The 10,976-nt window shown below is 35.1% G+C and overlaps 1 protein-coding gene across 4 annotated transcripts in view; it reads right to left on the bottom strand.

Annotated features, from left to right (window-relative positions):
* The window catches only part of LOC138744650 (Y+L amino acid transporter 2-like), a 107,643-nt gene that overhangs the window by 68,623 nt on the left and 28,044 nt on the right, over positions 1-10,976 (bottom strand). The window lies entirely within an intron of this gene.

Here is a 10,976-nt window from a genome sequence, read left to right as displayed (position 1 = left end):
TGGTGGATGATGTCGTCCACCCTCACTGCCGTATCTTGGTCCAGAGCACTCATAACATGATAGAACATTGTGGAGTCTGAGATGTTGTAGAGTTGAAATTGTGCTTCCGCCTGCCCGAACCACGTTCTCGATCGGTGGGTCCAAAAGGGGGGGGGGGGGGAAAGCTTGATAGAGACAGCGTTAACCTCTGCTGAATCCATGGTGTTTTGAGCCAGAAAAATATCTGGGCTCATCAGGGTCACCACTGTGGCAGTGTGAGCAGTGGAAGAAACACAGCCACCACTTTGAGGGTCGTTAATGACTTACTTTGTTCAAATTCAGCACACCCCTTTAAGGTCAGCATGAACTCAAGACACCTGGTGCATTGTGACATCATAATCCCTGCCCAGGGTGCGCACTGGAAGGGATGCTGGAGTCAGAGAGAAACCTCTGACGACGCCATTTCCTCATGGTTCACCGTGAGGATGTGTGCCACCACACTTCCAAGTTTAACTGAAGGAGGTAAGGATGATTTAGATAGTCCTTTCACTGAACAAGGAGTTTTTGATGCACTTAATTGTTTACAAAATAATAAATCTCCATGGGAGGATGCATTTCCAGTTGAATTTTACAAAGAATTTAAAGATTTATCGATTCCTCTAATTATGAAGGTAATAGAACAAGTTTTCAAATTGCATCATCTTCCAGAAACTTTTTCTATGGCGATAATTAGTTATTCCTAAAAAAGATAGAGACTATTAAAACCAGCCTCATATTGATCTATATTATTATTAAACGTTGATTATAAAATTATAGCAAAAGTGTTAACAAATATTAACAAATGATTATCTTCATGAATTAATAAATGTGGACCAGACAGATTTTGTTAAAAATTGAGAAATTTCAGAGAATATTGTAAGGTTAAGTATAATTTACTTAGCACAGAGGAAAAAAGATTTTAGTGTAATAATGTTTTTTTTTGGAAAATTTTATTTATCATTGTAGCAATATAAAAAAAATCAATAATATCTTCTTTGGCTTGGCTTCGCGGACGAAGATTTATGGAGGGGGTAAAAAGTCCACGTCAGCTGCAGGCTCGTTTGTGGCTGACAAGTCCGATGCGGGACAGGCAGACACGATTGCAGCGGTTGCAGGGGAAAATTGGTTGGTTGGGGTTGGGTGTTGGGTTTTTCCTCCTTTGCCTTTTGTCAGTGAGGTGGGCTCTGCGGTCTTCTTCAAAGGAGGTTGCTGCCCGCCAAACTGTGAGGCGCCAAGATGCACGGTTTGAGGCGTTATCAGCCCACTGGCAGTGGTCAATGTGGCAGGCACCAAGAGATTTCTTTAGGCAGTCCTTGTACCTTTTCTTTGGTGCACCTCTGTCACGGTGGCCAGTGGAGAGCTCGCCATATAACACGATCTTGGGAAGGCGATGGTCCTCCATTCTGGAGACGTGACCCATCCAGCGCAGCTGGATCTTCAGCAGCGTGGACTCGATGCTGTCGACCTCTGCCATCTCGAGTACTTCGACGTTAGGGATGTAAGCGCTCCAATGGATGTTGAGGATGGAGCGGAGACAACGCTGGTGGAAGCGTTCTAGGAGCCGTAGGTGGTGCCGGTAGAGGACCCATGATTCGGAGCCGAACAGGAGTGTGGGTATGACAACGGCTCTGTATACGCTTATCTTTGTGAGGTTTTTCAGTTGGTTGTTTTTCCAGACTCTTTTGTGTAGTCTTCCAAAGGCGCTATTTGCCTTGGCGAGTCTGTTGTCTATCTCATTGTCGATCCTTGCATCTGATGAAATGGTGCAGCCGAGATAGGTAAACTGGTTGACCGTTTTGAGTTTTGTGTGCCCGATGGAGATGTGGGGGGGCTGGTAATCATGGTGGGGAGCTGGCTGATGGAGGACCTCAGTTTTCTTCAGGCTGACTTCCAGGCCAAACATTTTGGCAGTTTCCGCAAAGCAGGACGTCAAGCGCTGAAGAGCTGGCTCTGAATGGGCAACTAAAGCGGCATCGTCTGCAAAGAGTAGTTCACGGACAAGTTTCTCTTGTGTCTTGGTGTGAGTTTGCAGGCGCCTCAGATTGAAGAGACTGCCATCCGTGCGGTACCGGATGTAAACCGGATGTTATCATTGTAGCAATATAAAAAAAATCAATAATATAACCTTAATCATTTAGTCATACATAAATACAATAAAAAGGACTTTTAATTTTTTCTCCCCAACCCCCCTCCCTCCCAAAAGAAAAGAAAAAAATAACTCCTATGGCTACATATATAATACTGTTAGCATATATATAGTCATTGATTGTTATTATAGTCCCTAATTGAGAGGGGTGGGTAAGGTGGAAGAGGTGGATGGAAATTTATTCATAAAATTCATATATGTTTTCCAAATATTATAAAAAATTTCAACTTGATTCATTTAAACTATGCTATTTTTTCTATAGGTATACAATTTAATATTTCACTATGCCATCTATTTAATGATACTACATTTTCAGCTTTCCATGTTATTGCTATACATTTCTTCACAGTCACTATGGCTATACTTAAAAATTTCTCATGACATTTATCCAATTTCAACTTTACATCTTTTTCACGTATATTCCCAAGTAATATTCTTGGATTCTTTTGTATCTTTATCCTCATAATTTGTCCTAGTAAAACACTCAAATCATTACAATACCTTTTCACTTTTTCACAAGACCATACTGCATGTAAAAAAAAAATCCCTATTTCTTTTGTACATCTAAAACATTTATTGGAATAATTAGAATTAAGTCAATTCCATTTTTCTGGAGTATAATTAATTATACATATTAGCAAAAATTATATTGGACCATTTGGTATCTGGCATTAACTATATTCATATCACTTGCTTGACACAATTTAAACCACATTTCCTATCAAATTTGTATGTTTAAATCTTTCTCCCATTGCATTTTTGATTTATGTAAATCTTTTTACTCAAAGCGGTCAACCAGTTTACCTATCTCGACTGCACCATTTCATCGGATGCAAAGATTGACAACGAGATAAACAACAGACTCGCCAAGGCAAATAGCGCCATTGGAAGACTACACAAAAGAGTCTGGAAAAACAACCAACTGAAAAACCTCACAAAGATCAGTGTATACAGAGCCGTTGTCATACCCACACTCCTGTTCGGCTCCGAATCATGGGTCCTCTACCGGCATCACCTACGGCTCCTAGAACGCTTCCACCAGCATTGTCTCCGCTCCATCTTCAACATTCATTGGAGTGACTTCATCACCAACATCGAAGTACTCGAGATGGCAGAGGCCGACAGCATCGAATCCACGCTGCTGAAGATCCAAATACGCTGGGTAGGTCACGTCTCCAGAATGGAGGACCCTCACCTTCCCAAGATCGTGTTGTATGGCGAGCTCTCCACTGGCCACCGAGACAGAGGTGCACCAAAGAAGAGGTACAAGGACTGCCTAAAGAAATCTCTTGGTGCCTGCCACATTGACCACCGCCAGTGGGCTGATATCGCCTCAAACCATGCATCTTGGCGCCTCACAGTTCGGCGGGCAGCAACCTCCTTTGAAGACTGCAGAGCCCACCTCACTGACAAAAGGCAAAGGAGGAAAACCCAACACCCAACCCCAACCAACCAATTTTTCCTTGCAACCGCTACAACCGTGTCTGCCTGTTCCACATCAGACTTGTCAGCCACAAACAAGCCTGCAGCTGACGTGGACATTACCCCTCCATAAATCTTCGTCTGTGAAGCCAAGCCAAAGATATACATATTAGCAATAAATTTCTTGACCATAAATGTATCTGTTATTATTTCTTCAAATTGACTTTGTTTTGGAAGCCTCAAATCTCTTCCCAATTTCTTTTTAAAATACAATTTTAACTGACAGTATGCAAAGATTGTATTATTTTGTATATTATATTTATCTTTTAATTGTTCAAATTTTATGTTAAAAATGATCCAAAGAAACAATCTTTTATCTGCTGTGTACCTTTACTATACCAATTATTAAATAAAGAATTATTGAAAGTAAAAGGAAGAAGTTGAATTTGTTTTAACAATATTTTTGGTAGTTTTTAACTCCTCTCTCCATAGGAATTCCATTATATATATATTTAAACTAATGACTCCTTTAGTCCCTTTAAACAACTCACTATTCCATTTATATAAAATTTGTTCTGGGATAGATTTTCCAATGTTATTCATTTCAATCTGAACCCAAGCTGTTTTTTCACCCCTTTGATAACTGGAGGACAAGAATCTCAATTGAGCTGCTTTAAAATACTTAACATTTGGTAATCTTAGTCCGCCCGGATTAAATTTCCACATTAATTTTTCTAGACCAACTTTTGACCCAATAAAACCAGGGCGATCCATATTTATTAATTTTGGTAAAACTTCAACTAACCTATTAGCTAATAATTTTGATAAGATTTTATAATCTGTATTCAATTGTGGTATAGGTCTATACAAAGAAGGTTGTAAACAATCTTCCCCTTTCTTCAGAATTACTGTTATTAATGCTGTTTTAAATGATTCTGATAAATCATGTACCTCTTTCATTTCATCTAATACCTTGATTAATATAGGTATTAATAACTCCTTGAACTCTTTATAAAACTCTGGTGGAAAACCATCCTCACCTGGTGCTTTATTGTTCTGTAAAGACATTAGGGTCTCATAAACTTCTACTTCAGAAAAATTATTAGACAACCTTAGCTTTTCATCATTATTTTAGCATGGGCAATTTAACTTGTCTCAAATATTCTTTTATTTTATTGTTATCTTTCAAAGATTCTGAATGATAAAGTTTAGCATAAAATTCCTTAAAATTATCATTTATTTCCTGTGGTTTTTAAGTAATCTGGCCTGTAGGTTTTTGAATTGCAGTTATTGTTCTAGAAATTTGTTCCATTTTTAATTGCTACGCTAAGATTTTATGCGCCCTTTCACCTGACTCGTAGTATTTTTGTTGCAATCTCATTATATCTCTCACTATTCTTTAGGTCTGTATTATGTTAAATCTTAATTTCTTAGATTCTAACAGTTTTCTCTTCTCATCTTTTTTGCACACATTTCCTTCTCCAATTTCATCATCTTTATCTAACTGATCTACTTCTTTCATATATTCTTTCTTTACTTTTTAAGAATAACATTATTTGACCTCTTAAATATGCCTTTATAGAGTCCCATATTGAAAACTTACTTGTAACTGAATCTTTATTTTTTTTTTATTTGCTGCCTCATAATAAGTTATTTTTTCCTCAATAAGGTTGTATTTAACCTCCATCTATAGCCTACCTTTTGCTCTTCTTCCAATAAAATTTTCAAAATTAAAACTCACGCTTGATATTCCACCCTTTGTACTCTATGTTGAAATTGTGTAGAAATTAGAAACATCTATTCATGAATATGTTTTGTATTGAAATGAATAAAAGGAATAATCCCTTTCATTTGGATTAATTCTTCCCCAAATATCCACTAGATACATATCTTTCATTAAATCTAATACTATTCTTGCTACTTTATTTTTCATTGTTTTATCTCCTGATCTATCCATTTTAGGGTCTAAAGCAAAATAAAAATCTCCCCCTAATATAACTTTTCCCTTGGCATTTGATAATTGCATAAAAAAACATCTTGCATAAATTTTCTATCATCTATATCTGGTCTCAGAATTAAATGATGATGCCATTAATATTAATACAAATAAAACTCAACTTTTCAGCCATCAACTCTTACACTATTAACCATCCATCCATCTTTCCACTCCAATTCCTCTCACATTTAAAACACTAATAGTGTAGCTAGCTGCTACAAGCTATGGCTCTATGGAGCCTATAGGACAGAAGTTATAGCTGTTTGCAGGTTAGCTCAGAAAGAACACACTGTTCCCAGAAAGAATGACACGAACCCCAGTCGAGTGTAGTTAACACACTGAGCTTTATTGGGCTCACAGCCCTGCTTTTATTCTCAAACTGTGGGCCATGGTCAAAACCTTCTCAGCACAGATTGGTGTGTTTGTAATCCACTTTCCTGGATAGGCCAGTTAAGCTCTTTTGGTTGTGGCCAATTGGAGGGCAGCGCTACGGGCCTCATGCAGCCTGCTGGATTGTCCTGTTCATCCTTCATTTTGTGAGGCCCCATGGGGGAGCTGTGAAGGGCCGTCACAATAGTATGTTTCATAAATATAATTAGGTGTATTAAGAAAGGAAACACAGAAAAAGATAGAACCCCCTTCACCAAAGGTGTACATTATTAATAATATGTCTTTACACCCCTGATCTATAGGAGTTGTGGTCAAAACCTCATCCACTCGCATGACTCCGCAGAAGCTAGCCTCGTACTCCAAAATGACTCCCCCAAAATATTATACTATCTCTTATTGCCTCAGATCCATTTGCCAATTAGCAATCTTAACTTATTTATAAATCTTCCGGGTAACAATTTTTCTCCCTAATATTCTCTCTCTCTCTCTTAAAACATGCATTTCTTTTCTTCTTTATATCTTTTGCTGTAATCTTTCTACTTCCTCTCTCACTTCAAACTTCACTCACTTCTCATTTCACTTTCTCAGGTAATGAATCTGAAAACACTTTGGCTTCTTTGGGTTCCATTAAAAAAAAATCTATTCTTTCCTTCAGAAACAAAAACTTTCAATACTGCCAGGTACCTTAAAACAAAAACATGACCTTTATACCATTACACATTATTAACAGCTTTGAATTTTCTTTCTTTCAACAAATCAAAACTTTCATGGTAAAAGAAGATATTCTTTCCATAATAAATTAATGGTGATTGTCTTTTTTTTTTGCTTACTTCACTGCCAGTTCCAAGAATTTTTCCATCACTTCGTAATGAAGTAACTTGACCATCATCAAACGTGACTTTTGATGTGGCTGCAGTTTCGGTCATAATGCTATAATCACCAAAGAATGCGGAATCCAACGTTGCAAAAACTTCTTCATGTCTTGTCCTTCATCGCCTTCTTTAAATCTAAAAATTTTTATATTTCTTCTACTTAAATTTTCTAACTTATCAATTTTTTGAGTTAATTGATCTTTTGTTGCAGTCACTTCTACTTGAATTTTTTTCATTTGTTTTTTTTAACATATTGAATTTCAAATTCAATCCCTAATTTTTTCTTCCACAACTTCAATTTTTTTTTTTTAATAATCGATTTGTGACATCATTCTTTCCACCTTTTTTGTAAAGCTCATATTCTCAACTATACTCTCATTATACCTTTTCACTTACATTATCAATTGCACCAAAGATTGCTGAAAAGTATCCTTTCTTCATTTCTGTTGTAGATATACGTCTCTTTCATTTTCTCCTCTTTAATCAAAACTCTGTTCTACGTACATTTCTTCTTCCTGATCACTGGAGCTGGAGGCTTCTTGAGCTTTTTTTAAAAATTGCCTCCATTTTTTTTCTGTGCTCTGCACATGTGCAAGAAGTTGCACTTCTTCTCTTGTGGAAGGCGGCCATTGTTGGGGGAGACCTTGTTCAGAGATGTCCAAGGTCTCCCCAGCTCCCAGACAGCTCCAGGATCCTTCCTCAAGATAGGTCTCTCTTCTTATCTATTTCCTTTTCTTGCTCAATTTCTTGAGAAGTAGTAGTTGTTTTATCTTTCTTTGGTGACATTCTGCATTGTTCTGTAGGCCTTCTGACAGCTTTTCTTTCTTTTTTATAATCATTTCAGCTATTTAGACTCTTTTTTGCAACTTTTTCGGAGAGAGAAGGGATTCCAAGTCTAACCCCATATCATCACGTGGCATGCCCCCTGATAGTGGCTTTAGATGCAGAAAAGGCTTTTGATAGGTTAGAATGGGATTTTTATTTGAGTAAAGTTGGTTTTGAATTGAATTTTATAAATTGGATTAAGGCATTATATAAAAATTCTAAAGTCAAAGTAATAACAAACAGAGATGTCTAAATCTTTTAATTTAACTAGATAAAGTAGACAAGAATGTCGTCTATCTCCAGCTTTGTTTGCTTGAGATATAGAGCCGCTTGCACAAAAGATTTGAAATAATCAGCAGTTGAAAGGGTTTGTAATAAATCAGACTGAATATAAAATTAGTTTATTTGCTGACAATGTGTTATTTAACTCAACCACAATTATAATTAACTAGACTTTATAGTCAGTTGTTAGAGTATGGAGAAGTTTCAGGCTATAAACTAAATTGGGATAAAAGTGAAGTAACGGAATTGGTAAAAGGAGATTATTCACAATGTCGTACAGAAGTTTAATTTAAGTGGACAGATAAAATTAAATATTTAGGTATATGTATTGATAATAATTTGAACATTTTATATAAATTAAATTATATTCCAATATTTAAGAAGATAGATGAAGATTTTTTTAAATGGGTGAATTTACCTATTACTTTAATTGGAAAAGTTAATTGTATTAGAATAAATATTTTACTGAGAATTCAATATTTATTTCAGACTTTACCTATCTCTGTACCTCAAAAGTTTTTTCAGGAATTAAATAAACAAGTTAGGACATTTCTTTGGAAAGGAAAAAATGCAAGAAAATCATTAGAAAAGTTAACATGGAAAAGCTAAACCATTTGGGGTGTAAATTTAATTAAATAAAATCAGAGAAACTATATCAGAATTTTATTTATAAATGGGAACTAAAATTAATAACAACAGATAAGGATGTTCCAATACTGAAGCATTTATTTACTATTTGGAATAAAGTTAAATTAGAAATTGATGGAAATCTTTTATTGTTAAAAATGCCACTAACACTCTCTTAATTTTTTCAAAAGATAACATATTTTGAAAATTTAAAATAAAGAAATTTCTAAATTGGGAGATTGTTATGATAATGATAGATTGATGTTATTTGATCAATTAAAAATTAAATATGATATTCCTTGTCACACGTTAGTTTGTTATTTTCAATTAAGAGCCTATTTAAGAGAGAAATTAGGATCTGAAATTATTTTAAAAATTCTTACAGATTTAGAACAATTTATTTTTGATGGAATGACTAAAAAGTTAATTTCAATAGCATATAGGTTGTTGCAAGAACAAACACCTAAAGTAGGTTTGTTTAATTCAAAGGAAAGATGGGAACAAGATTTAAATATAACAATAGATTAGCAGGTTTGGCAAGATTTGTGTAAAGGAGTTATGTCTAATACTATTAATGTAAGATTACTCTATCATAAATTTTTACATCAATTATATATTACATCTCAGAAACTGAATAGATGGAGAATGGATACAATGGTCCAATGTTTTAGATGTGGAAAAGAAGTTGGAACTTTTGTTCATTCTACATGGTCTTGTTCGAAGGTTAAACCTTTTTGGATTTCTGTTAGTAAGATTTTACAACGAATTACTGGTTTTGTTTTTCCTTTAAATCCTGAATTATTATTGTTGGGAAATTTTGTGAATATAACCCTTAAATTATCTTTGACAGATTTTCAATTGAAATTTGTTAAGTTAGTTTTGGTAATAGCAAGCAAATGTATTGCTCTTACATGGAAATCAGATGTTTCATTAACATTAAAATGATGGCATACAGAGATTTAGAGTTTTATTCCTTTAGAAAAAAATTACATATATTTTAATACTCTGTATTTTTACATTTGGAGCCTGTATGCTAGAATAATGAGATTAAAATTACATTTTTTTCTCTTTTTTGAATTCTCCAAACCAGTGAGGTTTTCTCTAAATGAGTAAAAGTTTTTTGGAAAAATGTTCTTTTTGGGATCCTTGAGCATCATATAGTTATGTTATTTTATATTTAGACTTTAGTTATTGGGATTAGTTTAGGCTGGGGGCCAGGGTTTAGTTAGTTTTTACAGTTCTTTTCAGTTTTAGTAGTTTCTTTTTAGTGTACTTTTTTTATATATCAACATATTTTTGTAAACACTGTAACATTGAGATTTGATTCTAGTTGTTATAATTATCATAAATAAAATATTTTAAAAAAAACAAAAGCCTCCAACATTGAAAAAATCTCTTTTGCTTGGCAACTATACAGCAAATCCGAGCAGCACAGTTTCCATGTCCCCCTCTGCACCTTTGTTCCCTTTATTAGATTTCAGTTCATTGTTCCCCTTAAATATACTGTGGGCCCCATTGAGAATGGCTTGTGTAAACTGAAGAAAAAGATATGTGCACTAAAAAGAGAAATGTAAATAAACTGACAGCAAATACAGAAAAAAATTAATATTTAATAATAAATAACATGCAAAAAGAAAATGAATGAGAAATTGAGGTGTATAGCAGGCAACAAGGGGCAAATAAGATACTTGAAAAAAATAAGAAAGAAATTAGGAGGACTAAAAGAAGACATGAGGTTGCTTTGGCAGACAAGGTGAGGAACACCCAAAGCCTTACTCAAGTCCATGTAGATAACATTCATGGCCTTTACTTCATCAACTTTCCTGGTAACCTTTTTGAAAAACTAAAATTAGTTAAACACAAACTACCATATACAAAACCATGTGGATGATCCCTTATCAGTCCCTGTCTATCCAAATACTTGTATACCTGATGTCTTAGAACACATTCCAATAACTTACCCACTACTGATGTCAGGCTCATTGGCTGATAAATTCCTGGTTGTTTTAGACCTTTTTTTAAATAACGGAAATAACATGAGCTACCCTCCAATCCTCTGGCATTTCACTTGTGGCTTAGAACATGTTAAATATATCTGCCAGGGCCTCTGCTATTTATACACTAGCCTCCTTCAAGGCCTGAAGGAATACCCTGTGAGGCCCAGGGGATTTATCTACCCTCTTTTGTCTTAAGACAGCAAGCACCTCCCCTTTAATCTGAAGTTTCTATAACTTCACTGCTTGTTTGCCTCACTTTCCATAGGCTCTGTGCCAGTTTCCTCAGTAAATATAGATGCAAGAAATAACATTTAAGATCTCCCCTATCTCCTTTGGCTCCACACATAACCAACCACTCTGATCTTCAAGAGAACCAATTTTTTCCTCTTACTATAGGTGGT

This window comes from Narcine bancroftii, chromosome 10 (assembly GCF_036971445.1).
Source record: "Narcine bancroftii isolate sNarBan1 chromosome 10, sNarBan1.hap1, whole genome shotgun sequence".
NCBI classification, from domain to species: domain Eukaryota; kingdom Metazoa; phylum Chordata; class Chondrichthyes; order Torpediniformes; family Narcinidae; genus Narcine; species Narcine bancroftii.
The sequence above is the reverse complement of the archived record's forward strand: the minus strand, read 5'-3'. Positions and strand labels throughout refer to the sequence as shown.